This window comes from Myotis yumanensis, unplaced genomic scaffold, assembly GCF_028538775.1.
Source record: "Myotis yumanensis isolate MYYU_CA2020_CCGP unplaced genomic scaffold, mMyoYum1.0.hap1 SCAF_4, whole genome shotgun sequence".
Classification (NCBI taxonomy): Eukaryota; Metazoa; Chordata; class Mammalia; order Chiroptera; family Vespertilionidae; genus Myotis; species Myotis yumanensis.
This window is the reverse complement of record NW_027223755.1, coordinates 29,758,800-29,773,239: the sequence shown is the minus strand read 5'-3', so window position 1 is coordinate 29,773,239 and position 14,440 is coordinate 29,758,800. Positions and strand designations below refer to the sequence as shown.

The 14,440-nt window shown below is 38.3% G+C and overlaps 1 protein-coding gene and 1 long non-coding RNA gene across 8 annotated transcripts in view; one reads left to right on the top strand and one right to left on the bottom strand.

Annotated features, from left to right (window-relative positions):
• Nucleotides 1-14,440, top strand: part of PDE4D (phosphodiesterase 4D) — a 1,237,087-nt gene that overhangs the window by 952,920 nt on the left and 269,727 nt on the right. The window lies entirely within an intron of this gene.
• The window catches only part of LOC139008604 (uncharacterized), a 33,784-nt gene continuing 33,045 nt past the window's right edge, over nt 13,702-14,440 (bottom strand). The window contains exon 3 of the long non-coding RNA XR_011471165.1: nt 13,702-13,934. This is a non-coding gene — a long non-coding RNA (uncharacterized lncRNA). The remainder of the gene's footprint in view (nt 13,935-14,440) is intronic.

Sequence of the window (14,440 nt, the reverse complement as noted above, 5' to 3'; positions counted from 1 at the left end):
GAGAAGAAGGAATCAGTGATCATTCAGATTTCTGGCTAACTATGAGGATGAAGATGGCATTTATTGAGTTACTAGAGGCCCAATGCATGAAATTCATGCAAGGGGCATGACCATCGCAGTTTTGAAGGCTTGCCTCGGCCCTTGCAACCCCGGCTTTGTCCAGAAGGTCGTCCAGAAGGTCATTCAGCTGTCCAGTCTAATTAGCATATTATGCTTTTATTATTATAGTTCTTAAAGTACTTTTAGATGGTAAGGGATATATTAACCAATAAGTGATATAGGGCAGTACTCGAGGTACTATTATTTATTGCAGAAGATGTTAATTAAAACAAGAGAGGGGTAAAGTTTAGAGTGCCTCTTCCTGGGGGATAAATGAGAGGGAGAATCTGAAATTATTCATAAGAGATAAAAATTTTAGTTGAACCTATAAAGATTTGACAGATATAAATTGCAAAGGGTGGTGGCACTGTACTCTATATGAGGCAGCTTTGAGAAATGGTAATTGGCTAGGTTGCTAGGGCAAATTTGAATGGGTATAATAAAATATAAAGTTTATGGGCTAGCTGAATTGGTCAGAACTTTTGGGATGCCAAGAGAAAAAATTATACATACTGCCTGTATTGATCTTTCATTGCAAAGTGTATTAGTTAGCTATTGATATAGTAACGCTGCATAACAGCCAACCACAAAATATCTGTAGCATGTAACAACAAGCATTTGTTTCTTGCTCATAGGTCTGCTGGGAGGCTGGGACGGCTCTGCTTCAGGCTACAATTTGCCTTCATGTTTGTTCCTTGTGTTTCTCCTTCTTCTTGGATCAGTGCTTTCCCAGGACCTGCTCTTGTCATGGCATAGTTGGCAACTCCCACAGTGGCAAATGGGAACACTTCATAACTCATAAAGCCTCAGCTTAGAACAGGCAGATCATTTATATTCACATTCTGTTGGTCAAAATACATAAAATGGCCAAGCCAAGTGTAATTGAGAGAGGGGCAGTGAAGGGGAGAAGGACAGCGAAGGCAGTGAGTTTTGACTGAGTAATAATTAATCCATGACATAAGGATAGATAGGAATTTCAGATATCATAGGATTTGACCATCAGCCACAAACCTTCTGGAACACTGGGGTTCTCAACTACGGGTGCCTTATGGGCTTCTTAGACACACCCAGGACAGCAACCCTATTTGAGTGACCTTCTTTATGCCTTGTACGTAGCCTTTCCAAATGAATGAGATGGGCCCAAAGACTGCTCATTGAGCTGAATGATTATTGGTCAGAATTAGAACCAGCTACTTCATGATTATCCATGGTCACAATTAGTTGCCTTTGTTCTTATGTAACAGTGTCAGTCCATTCCTCTAGGACAGTGGTTCTCAACCTTCTGGCCCTTTAAATACAGTTCCTCATGTTGTGACCCAACCATAAAATTATTTTCGTTGCTACTTCATAACTGTAATGTTGCTACTGTTATGAATCATAATGTAAATATCTGATATGCAGGATGGTCTTAGGCAAATCCTGTGAAAGGGTTGTTCAACCGCCAAAGGGGTCGCGACCCACAGGTTGAGAACCGCTGCTCTAGGACTAATTAGAGGTTGATATTACCTCTCTCACCAGCACTACTGAGTGAATAAGAACTAAAGCAATAAAAAACGGTTGCAGTATTTTCCTTAACGTGTAGTTTTTGGCCTTCTTCCAAAAATTCGGTACATTTATGAAAGCCAAGCTAAGACATTGTGCTAGTTATTGTGTCTTAATATCTCTGATAAACTATGTGGCCCATGGAGGAAGCATAATTTTCCCATTATTGAAGACACTCTCAAATTGTGTTGTGTCTAAATCTCAACATACTTGCTACCTAAGAAGGCGATTTTAGCCTTAGTTTGAATTCCTGAATTAAAGATATATGACTTTAATTGCATTAATTGATTCATAAATTCTCAAGCCCACATAGTTGCATGGTGCTTGAGTATATGTATATGTATGTGTTCTGTTTTAAGAAGATCATCTTTTAATATTGATACGGGTGACATGGTCATACAGTATACAAGGGAGCTCACTTCCTGTTTTCCTGTACTTCTCAAATTCCACTCAGTACTGTTTCTTATTTTATTCTGTGGCTTCTGTGCTGCTAGCAGTGACCAGCGACTCAAGAAGGCCACATACAGTGAAGAAAGAGGTGCCTTTTTCAGCACAGTGCTGCCCTGAGGTTCCCTTTCACATCACCAAGATGAAAATGTGTGACTGCTCCTTTTCTCTCCATTCCATAGACTTTTCAGATCAAAGCTCTGGCTTCTCTTTCATGACTACTTTTCCATTGCAGACTCTCCTTGTTGTCAAAGGAGGCCTATGAGAAAGAGGAAAAGAGAGGAGGGGGGGACACAAAAACAAGAAAATGAGTAAGAGGCCAGATTTAAGAAATATATTTATGTTTAATCCTTTGCAAAATAAATCCTACTGAGATCCTCAAATATTAGCTGTCATAAGGATCGTGCTTAAAAAATCAGATTCCAACCCTGATCATAAGTATCTTATTCAGACGGGGCAGTAGATCTGAGGATTAATTACCACACCTGCCAAAGGAAGAAAGTCCTGGTCAAGGGCAAGTCCTAGCAGTGCCCTCCCAGGTAGAGAGAGATAGAAAACATAGTCTAGGTAGCATAGCAGGTGTGTTGTGATAACCAGTGAGGTGCCAAGTTAGAGGGAAATCAGAGAGAGGATATGATATAAACTGATATAAACTGTGGCTGAACAAGGTACAGAAGGTACCAGGTCAACGCTAATATGAATGATACTGGCCCCTGTGTTTCATACATTGACTGAATACTTTCCTGTAGGGGTGAGTCCTTAGAACAACAGCCTTCAGCAAATCGTTGTTGCTGGATTGGTGGTTGGTGCATTATTTGTCGAATGAATGAAGAAAAAAAGGAAGAAAGGGGGAGAAAATGAGGAAGAAAGGAAAGAACTGAGAGAGGGAGGAAAGGAGGAAGGGATATCAGAAAGGGAAATACTAATATATGCTGAATTTCACTATTTTTAAAAGCCAGTATTTATTGTTAATAAATCGTATGCTCTTTATAAAATCTTATACCACATTTTTTAAGTCTTCACAGATAAGATTAATTATATCTCAAGGTGCTATCCTATATAATAAAATCCTAATATGCTAAGTATCCAACCGTTCATTCGAACGTTAGACCAGTTGCTATGATGTACACTGACCACTAGGGGGCAGATGCTCTGACTGGTAGTTTAGCTTGCTGCTGGGGTCCAGCCCATCAGGACTGGGTGAGACAGGTTGGACACTCCCTGGAGCCCTCCCATAGTCCTTCCCTGCCCCAATCGTGCACCAGTGGGGTCCCTTGGCCTGGCCTGCACCCTCTCACAATCCGGGACCCCTCAAGGGATGTCGGAGAGCTGGTTTCAGCCTGATCCTCACAGGTCAGACCGAGGGACCCCACTGGTGCACAAATCTGTACACTGGGCCTCTAGTCTATATAGATATAAGGCTAAGTGTCCATCCTTCCCTTCAACCGGCAGCTATGATGCACACTGACCACTAGGGTGCAGACGCTCTGACCAGTAGCTATGATGCACACTGACCACCAGAGGGAAGACACACAACGCAGGAGCTGCCATGACATGCACTGGCCATTTAAAAATAAACGGCACCACAGACCTGGCACCAACAAACCAACACTCGGATTCCCCCAAGTGGGACACAGGCCCTGCCACTACCCTGGAACAACACCCCACCAAATCACAGCCAACGCTGTCAAGACCCCATGGCAGAAAATGCAGCCCAGAGCCCAACCCAACCTGGAAACAGTCGCTGTGGGCGCCAGGTAATGATGTCACTAAGCAACACCCAGCTTCCTCTCCCCAGCGACTAGCCTCCCCAGGAACCCAACTTGCTTTTAGCAAGGTGCAAACATTTTACAGTTCAACCAAATGTTTGTGAAGTGTTTTCCTGTGCCTCATCTCATTTGATCCTCATAGAAGTCCTGGTAGATAGAAGACTCACTAGAATCCTATTTTATATTCATTAGCAAGACAACAGAGATTTAGAAACTTGACCCAACTGAAAAGAAGTAAGAAATGGCGGACCTTAAAAATGACTTCAGGTTTTCTCACTGCACAGAATATAGTCAAACACTGCTGCAGTTAAATATTTTACCCTTTTTTCTCCCTGCGTGATCTACAATAATAATCTGCTTCGTATTGATATTTATTGCTGTGTTGCTGACAATTACCTGAAAGGGAAGTTGGGGTGCTTCACTGGGCTGGAAAAAGTTTAGCTAAATCAAAAGCAGGTCTAATTAAGCAAGTTTATTCTATGTATATATATAAAAGACTAAGTTGACTCATGCATGTGTAATACATATAAAGCTCTTGCTGGCGCCAATCGTAAGCATGTATTGCGATCTGTCATTGTCGATCATGAATTTGGTTGACAATTCTATTATAGAGAAAGGGCTAATAGCAGTATTAAACTATTTCTTTTAATTATTTTCCTTTCAGTGTGCACGAATCCGTGCACCAGCACACTAGTGTTTATAATATGTTTTTTGGATTTTAAAGAGATGATTAACAATGGTAGCTCATTTAAAGTCCTTTTTAACATATTGCTGGAGATAAAATATCGATAATAAATTATATTAAATAAGTACTAGTATAATTACAAGTAAACGTTTTTAAGTTAAAATTCAATAAGTTGTTATGGTTAAAAATAGTTTACCCTATTTTCCCCCATATGTAAAGATTTCTCATAAATAATAGCTTATACTTAGTAGAGTGTTTGTAAAGTCTGGAAACAGATAATGTTTTATGTTTTAATAGACTAGCAATGTCCTTTTTGATATTATGTATTGCTACTTATGTTTCCAGACTGAATGCCAGGAAGTATTCTAAGTGCTTTGCATGTATTCATTCATGTAGGTTGCTTCCTTAGTACTTCTCTGACCTTATCAACACTTCACCCGAAACAAGAGAGTTTACACACACACACACACACACACACACACACACACACACTTTTAGCAGTTGGGATTCTGGATATCATGAAATTCAAGAACACAAAATCTCAGTAAGATGTGGCTTGGGATGTTACCAAGACTATTCATGGGTGTGGGTACAGTGGTTCCTCCACTGACCCTTAGCAAAGGTTTTGCTTCATTGCTTTAGAAATCACGTGGAAAGTTTTATCTTATTATACTTTTTGGTATTTCTCTTGGTTCCTGCAGAATTGACTTGTCACTTTAGAAGCTATTCCGTCTGTGTTTGGAAAAATACATTTCCAAAATTTTTCCTGATATGGACATTTTAAGGTCATTTAAAAATTTTATTACTATAGCATTTGTACAAAGAACTTCAGAATAGAATATTTATTGCTTTTCTCAGCAGAATGTTGACTGTGCTTGCATAAGTATTGCAAATGCATAAAATACAATGTTGGTAAATATAAAAGACAAAACTAGATCAGGTATTATAATTATATGTAACCTCAAAAATATTAGTATCATCTTTTTATACATACTTGGTTGATATTTTACTCCTGCAAAAGGAAAAATGCAGAAGTGTGGCTGAACTTTATATAGGACCAGTCTAAAACCAGCCATAGCAATTTCCATGTTTTTCTCCCCCCAACAATGGAAAATTACTGTCAGCTGAGCTGGAGTCTACAGACTGAGCAAATCTCTGTTTCCTTTCCACACTGAGAGTTTCGAACTTTTTTTCAGTAAAAGTCAGAGATTAGTTGTTCATGCAGGATGGTTTCCATTTGCTTGAAAATTATTATACCAGAAGGGTAGACTTTTTTTTTTTACTTTAGAACCAAATTAGAATTCAAATATTCACAGTTTTGAGTCAGCCCCAAACCATTTCCTTTTGTTTATTTTTCCCTGGCAACATGATATGTATGTTTTAATGAACAAGAAGAAAGCTTTCTGGGGGAAGAATAGGTATAGAGCTATATACTCTCCCATATTTGAAATTAGTGTGCAGTCTCTGGATACTGAATAATGGATCTGCAATTGAGTTTAACTTGTGTTTCATTAGATTCTAAGCACTTTGGTATCAGGGACTTTGGTTTTTTAAATAAATACCCTTCATAGATGATAGCATGTTTTTTTCCTGAGTGTTGTCTTCATTAATGATTGCCCAAAATGTACAGAAAAGTTATCTTCTTTCGTAGTCTTAAAATAAAGGAAAATAGAGTTTTCCAACTCCAAGATGGGAGTGAAAGGGTCATAAAAATTAATCTGCATGTATATTGGGCTAAAATTTTATGACAACAGGAGCCATCTTGTGCAGAAAGAGGCTGGACTTCATAGTCTATTTCTTTGACACACTGTTGTTAATTATAAAAAGAAAAATAATAACAGTAATGCATCCAGAAATTATAAAATAAGAAGTAAAAAATTTTGCCTGTCATTCTACCACCATAAAACAATTAACATTTTCATATTTATGTATTCTCTTTTCATAATTTGTAACCAATCTGCAAATGTAGTTTTAGCACCATTTCATTGACTACAATTTTCCCCTTTCAGAACCTTTATTTTCTTTCTTTAGTTACTTCTTTCATTTGTTTGAAGCAATTTCAACCTAACTCTATTGCTTATTCTGGGTGGGGAAAAAATAGTTTACAGTTGTAATACAGATAAACAATACAATAAGTATTAATAATACAAGAATAAACTCTGTGTTTCACATACTCACAATTGTATATCTACTTTTGGCCCACTCTGTTTTGTATAAGTAACTGCCCCTCAGGGAACAGGCACCTTATCTTTCAAAATTAAAGAGAATGCTGAGAACTTTGTGATTTTAATTAATTACTGCATATAAAAAGAATTTAGTCTCCTGTCCTTGCCAGTTAATAGGTATGTGTTTCTAGCTATGTGACCTAAGCAAGTTTTTCACCTATACTATACCTGTTTTCTCATCTGTAAAATGTGGGTAATGTACAGAGTAAGTGATGGCTAAAGTCTGTGTTTGTTATTGTTACTATTTTTTTTTAGTCTAAAACTTCTTCTAATATGACAGAAAAGACCATTTGAAACAATTCCTTAGGCTTTTTAAATAAACCATGTTACATTTATTAAAATGCCTCCCAGTGTACCCTAGACAGGAAGAAACGGTGGCTTATACTCAAATGTTGATTATGTATTTCTTCTCAAGGTATATGCCATTAGCTAATTCAGAAAGTCTTCCCTTCCTCTGTCACTTGACAAAACTCAATTACTTCCATTAGGCCTATTTTACACAAAAAGGAGAACTTTCTTTAAAGGAGGAAGTAAGATCAGGGGCAAGTAAAATTTCTCAAATGCTTTAATCTTATTGCCTTCCTAGGTTTTAGAATTGGACATCTTAGACAGTCATCTGCTCTGGTTTGAGGAATAACTGAGTATTAAATCAACCAACATAGCAGAGAGCTGGGGAATATCAGAAGGTAGAATGAACAGTTTATAATAAGCCAGTTCACTGTCAGCTCTGAGAATGTCCAGCCGTATAACTTCAAGGGACCTACGTGGAAAAAAATGAAGGGAGATGCTTTGAGCTTTACAGCTTTTTACTAATACTTCCTATGAGCAATGCGCCTCCTGTCCTCTCACCCCGGTCCCCATTGTTCTCACATGGAGTCTTCCTGCTAATTCATTGTCTGTGCCTGGTGAGCCAAGCTCCTAAGTAGTTTATGAATATGAAAATAAAAAACAACAGATTAAGTCAGGCATAAATTGACTCTGTGCCTGAAGGGGCTGTGGCCTTTTGTTAGACTAGCAGGCCCGTAATTCGGGGTGTCATGTTATACCGCAGTGATGTAAAGTCGGATGAACCTAAAAAAGTCTCCTTAATGAAAAGGCTCTTGAGGAAGCCTGCTGGTCCCCTGCCTAGGTGCTACTATCTCAGTGTAGCAACATGTTAATTGATTTTGATAGAGTTGAGAAAAATCTTTAACTGGCCTTCCTCCCGCAGACTGGTAAAGGCAGATAATACATGCACAGTGGCCTCTAGTGAGTGCCATGAATGCAGCTACTTCTAAAGGGTAAGAACAAGTCTTCTAGAGCCTTCCTTGGCTGCGGGGCAGGGGGGTGGGGGTTTCTCCCTTCTTGCCAGTTGCTGCCCACCAAGCCAGTAGATGCTCTCAAAGTCTAGGCAAATGCAAGAAACAGTTTCTTTGGCTCAGATGTGTCCTGGCGGGCTAGAGGCAGCTGGTACGTGAACAGGGAATGTCACCAGCTGCTAGGTCTCAAATTCCCAGGGTGGATTGGCAGGTGAGGGCATAGTGTGTGCCTGGCCTGTAGCACTGAGGCCAGGACCAGCATTTCTTGAGTGACCATAGTCTTGATCCCTAGAGTAGACTTGGAAATACTCCACTGAGACAGGATGGCAGCACTTGAGCCTGGCATCAGGTCTTGAAGTTGTGTCTAAGGACAGGTTTTCCTGTTTCTCTTCCTCTGCGCATGTGTAACACAGCAGGTGTTTTCACAGAGCTGAGAAAGACAGGTGTCCAAGGGTTATTGTGGCATCTATGGACCTCAGTCCAGTCACGATGCCAGGTTTCACCACCAGGTTTCACTGCCATCTTCAATTAAGTTTGAGGAAGATTGTGTTCTCCATCCACAGCTGGAGCTGACACGGACCACATTCCAGAATTCATTATGCAGAGCTGTGTCTGAGGATAGGTTAATAGGTAGTTTTTTTTTTTTTAAATTCACTGGACATAACCTTCTCCTTTTCCACATAAGCCACAATGATTTCCCCACTACTCCTTCTGCCCATCTGACTACAGTTTATGTATAAATCAGCAGCAAGATGGCAATTTACCCTGAGCTTTATGATGCTTTAACCTGCTGAAGCATCTAATCCTTTGTACATTTCCTTCTTCCCCATTTCTAACCCAAAATATACCTGTGCTCACTTTCTCTAGAACATATCATCTAGTTTTTCCAGCTTTATTGAGGTATAATCGACAAACAAATATTTCATAGGCAGAGTAGGGCAAAAGTAGGTTTTTAGTTGTTCATATGGAAAATAATACAATAAGTAATAAATACAATAAGTAATAAATACAAGAACACACTCTAGATTTTGTGTACTCACAACTGTGAGCCTTCTTTTGCTCCTCCCCCTTTATTTAAGGTGTTCAATGTAATGGCTTGATATATCTACACACTGTGAAGTCTAAAGAACACATTCAATCAGTGCACATACACACAATCAGTATAATGAACACGTCCATTGCCTCACATAGCTACCATTTTTTTTTTTTTTGGCGTGGGTGGTCAGATCACTTAAGATTTACTCTCTTAGCAACTTTCAGGTTTACAATACAGCATTATAATTGGAGGGAGGGAGGGAGAGAGGGAGGGAGGGCTGCCTGTACATTCAGTCTCCAAAACTCATTAATCCTAAAACTGGAAGTTTGTACCCTTTGACCAGCATCTCCTCATTTTCCCTATTCTCCCCGGCTCCTGGAAATTACTGTTCTATTCTCTGCTTCTATAAGTTTGACTTTTTTAGATTCCACATCTAAATGAGATTATACAGTATATGTCTTTCTCTGGCTTACTTCACTTAGCACGATGCCCTCCAAGTTCATCAATGTTATTGCAAATGGCAGGATTTCCTGCTTTCTCATAGCTGAATAATATTCCCTTGTGCACATGTACCATATTTTCTTTATTCATCTGTCAACTGACACTTACGTTGTTTCCATATCTTAGCTATTGTGAATAATGCTGCAATTCACATGGGAGTACAAATATCTCTTCAAGATAGTGATTTCATTTCTTTTGGATATATACCCAGTAATGAGATTATTGGGTCACATGGTAATTCTGTTTTTTGAGGAACCTTCATACTGTTTTCCATAATGGCTGCACCAGTTTACATTCCCACCAATTATGTACAAGGGTTCTCTTTACTCCAACACTTGCCAATACTTGATATCCCTTGTGTGGTTTTTTTTGTTTGTTTCGTTTTGTTTTTTGTAGAAGCCATCCTAACAGGTGTGAGGTGATATCTCATTATGGTTTTAATTTGCAGTTCTCTGTTAAGTGGTGATATTGAGTACCTTTTTTGAATTTGTTGGCCATTTGTATGTCTTCCTTGAAAAAAATGTCTATTCAGGTTTGCTGCCCATTTTTAATCAGATTATTTGTTGTTGGGTTTTTTTCTTGCTGTTGAGTGAATAATGGATACTAACCCCTTATCAGATATGTAATTGCAAATATTTTGTCTTGTTTCCTAGATGGCCTTTTCATTTTGTGGATTATTTCCTTTGCTGTGCAGAGCTTTTTGCTTTGATGTAATACTATTTGTTTATTTTATTTTTGTTGCCTGTGCTTTAATGCAATATTCAAAAGACAAGTACCAGGACCAACGTCAAGGAGCTTTCTTCCTGTCTTCAGCTCCTTGAGCTAGGTCTATAACATTTAAAAAAAATACGTTCACTTTTCAGAGAAGAAACCTAAGCAATATACTTTTTAAAAGGACTAGTTTAGTGATCATAAACATGTAAATAAAAGCATAATTTTCAAAATTTCATAAACTATATGATTATACGAATTTCAAGTCTAAATCCAGATACCCAATATGCCTTTATTATTGCAAAGCCCCATACCTCTGAAGGTACAAGCATTCATAATGTGGAGGTTTGTGCCATTACCTTTATATATCTTTTGATCAAATAGTTAAGTGATTGTGAAAGGTCTGAAACTTTTTAGCTTTATTTTTCTCTAATTTTCTCTCTTTCTCTCGCTCTCATTCTCCCTCTTTCTCTCCCTCTCATTCAAAACTCCTCTGAAATCTTTCTTATTCCTACTTAGCAAAATGGCAATCAAAATGACACCAAATTTCTATTTCCCCCTCCCCCTGCCTCGCCATTTTACAGTGGGCTTTTCTTTTCCTAAGGATTTAGGGAGGAAACAAGTCAGAAAGATCCTTTACTGGTCTCAGACATTTGAAAAAAAAAAATATGTGCATGTCCCCTCCTGAGGTTAAAATACTTGCGATAAGTAATTGAAGATGCAGGAACCAGTCTGTCAGATCTGGTTTAAATAGTGTTAACTAATGACCAACCTAATATGAGTCTATGGTAGCTCCAGAGTTTGTTTGTTTTTAAGCTTAAGACAATCAACCCTTTTTTGAAAAGGGATAATTCCAAATCTCTTCATCCAGATTTCCTGATGGAATGACACTTTACATTGCTGCAAACATCTCTTAGGCCTTGCCTGTCCTTTTGGTCTATGCCATTCTTCACAGGGTCTCTTTTCTATCAGCTCTCAAGCTCTGAATCCAGAATCCTCTCTCCTTGAAATGCCTGACTATTCATCCCACAAGGATTTTTTTCTTTCATTTCTTATCAGAATATTTGTGACCTATGTTCATTCATTCATTTGCCCAGTGTTCATTGAGTGCTGCCAATAGGCCAGCCACGGCTTATCAGTGATGGCGAACCTGTGACACGCGTGTCAGAGGTGACACACGAACTCATTTTCTTGGTTGATTTTTCTTTGTTAAATGGCATTTAAATATATAAAATAAATATCAAAAATATAAGTCTTTGTTTTACTATGGTTGCAAATATCAAAAAATTTCTATATGTGACACGGCACCAGAGTTAAGTTAGGGTTTTTCAAAATGCTGACAGGCTGAGCTCAAAAGGTTCACCATCACTGGCTTATATCCTCCTGGAGATACGGGAGGATATAAGACAGGCAATTCCTGTGCTCATTGAAGTTCTATTCTAGCATGTGAGGTCTATAATGAAGAACACCAAAATTTAATATATGATAAGACCTATGAAATGAATGAAACACAATGTAGTGTTTTTCGTGGGCATATGTTTCTTACTATGCACCCTTCTTTTATTTTTATTTTTAACTATGTCTTTTTATTGATTTGAGAGAGAGAGAGAGAGAGAGAGAGGAACATCAATGAGAGAGAAACATCAACATCGATTGGCTGCCTCCTGCACAGTCCTGCTGGGGTGAGCCTGCAACCCATGCATATGCCCTGACCAGGAATCAAACCGTGACCTCCTGGTGCGTGGTCAGTGCTCAACCACTGCGCCACACTGGCCGGGCCACCCCTCTTTTTTATTGTAAATTCCCTGAAGCAAGTTTTACTGATCCATCTTCTAAGTGTGTAATACTACTCAGATAGTATTTCATCATTTTGGATTCATTAGACGTTGGATTAGTTGATAATATCATAATTACAGTTGGTTTTGCTTGGAAGGGAACATTTTACACATGTGGAATGTTACACATTTTACATTTGTTATACTTAACAAATGTCACCTTGTTGGTACATTCTCTTAGATGCTGTTAACGCTGAAGGCGTCATGGAAATATTTGAACTAGTTTTATTTTCAACTTTCTACCCTTAACTTTCTTTGAAATCAAGACAGATTTTGCTATCCCTTAATCTTCCCCTAATCTCTATTGACCCCCTCCCACTCCAAAACCACCAGACCCCCATCTCTCCTTTAGTAAAATCTGAAAGGTTAAGTACTTAAATATGTTTAATTGCTCCCAGCTCTTCATTGATTTTTGTGATAGATTTAAAGAAGTATGAGATCCCATTAATCTATGCCTTATACAACACATATACAGTGCCTAAAAATGATACATGAAGACTCAAATTAAGGTGAACATATTCTAAACATATTCTATTTATCAGCACAAAATTCTTTCCTTTGAATTATCATATGGCAGCTGACCCTGTCCAGTCTAGTGAATTTAACCTTGCCTTTAAATCCTGATGTGTGTGTGTGTGTGTGTGTGTGTGTGTGTGTGTGTGTTACTGATTGCTAACTGTACCAGCTCCTGAATTAATATTTGGCAACATCAACATTGATTGTATAAAAAAAGAGCATGGTTCAAAGGAGTTAGGCATGACCGCTTCAAACATCAGCTTACAGCTACAAAATAAGGAATAATTACAACTACCTTAAATGGTTGTTTTGAATTTTGGAAGAGAAAATATAAAGAACCAAGGCAGGGGGTAGGGTGGGAACAAGTAGATAGTAGGTGTTGAGTAAATGCTAATTTCCTTCCACCTTCTCTTGTTTAAATAACCATATTACTCATTCAACTAGTCACTCAGTCTTTGGTTAACAATTAGCTAAAAAGTCACAATGCAGATTTAAAAAAAAAAACTAAGTCACTAGGGTTGGTTTTATGCATGGATGGAATAGGCACTTGCCATTTCATTGCAATTTATTCTCCAAAATTTTCCTTGTTAAAGGCCTGAAATGTTTGCCATTGTTAATTAATCTCAGTGGCTTGTTATTGTTATTTACTATACCTACTATTAAAATACCTGAAATCAGCCCACTGGTATGTTAACCAGTCTTCACAAAGGAGTTTCCTTGAGATCAGTAAGTAAGTCCTAAGCCAGGGTTGAAAGAAAATCTTGTAACACAATCACCACCTCAAAACTATTTGGTTTGGCTTCACAATGTTGACCAGACAAGATTTTTTAAAAATATATATTTTATTGATTTTTACAGAGAGGAAGGGAGAGGGATAGAGAGTTAGAAACATCGATGAGTGAGAAATATCGATCAGCTGCCTCCTGCACACCCCCTTCTGGGGATGTGCCCGCAACCAAGGTACATGCCCTTGACTGGAATCAAACCTGGGACCCTTCAGTCCGCAGACAGACGCTCTATCCACTGAGCCAAACCAGTTAGGGCCAGACAAGATTTTTTTTATTTTGATTAGCACCAACATTAAAAAGGAGAAGACATCTTATATAATTTTCAATTTCTCTTTACAAATGAGAGAAGTCAGTCATGTTGGGCTTTCATTCCAGGAGGATGAGCCACACTTCCTTAAAGAGGGACTTTTTATGGACATGTGATTTCCCCAATAAAAATCTTCAAATGGTTCAGTGGACCTTTGACGTGCTTTCAATGTCAGCTGAAAGAAAAAAGGCACAGGGGGACAATATTATTTTTGTAGTTTGGGCCCACATTTATTTTGGGAATGCCTATCATTTTCCATCAATATCCGACGATTTCTGGTTTCTCTTAACCTTCAGTGATAACTACATTTGAAAGCACCCAGCAGACAGAACTCCTACAACAAACATTTTAAAACTCTTAATGATAGTCATAAAATTCTGGTTTTTATTTCCTCCAAAAGCATCCTGTTAGACTGTTCCTAGTCCTCAGCCTTAAAGGACACATAGAAAATGTTTCCTCCTGCAGCCATAAATATTCTTGAAGCAGAATCATAATAAGACAGTCATGGTAATTTTTTATTCATTCCAGAATTCTAACAATTGCACAAAAGAGAAACACTGATTTTAAATAACGAGTTAACATTTATTGAGTCCTTGACTATGTGCTGAGCACAGTTGTAAGCATTTTACTGGCATTGCTTAACATAATTCTCTCCACCACCCTGATGACACCCACTTTCCA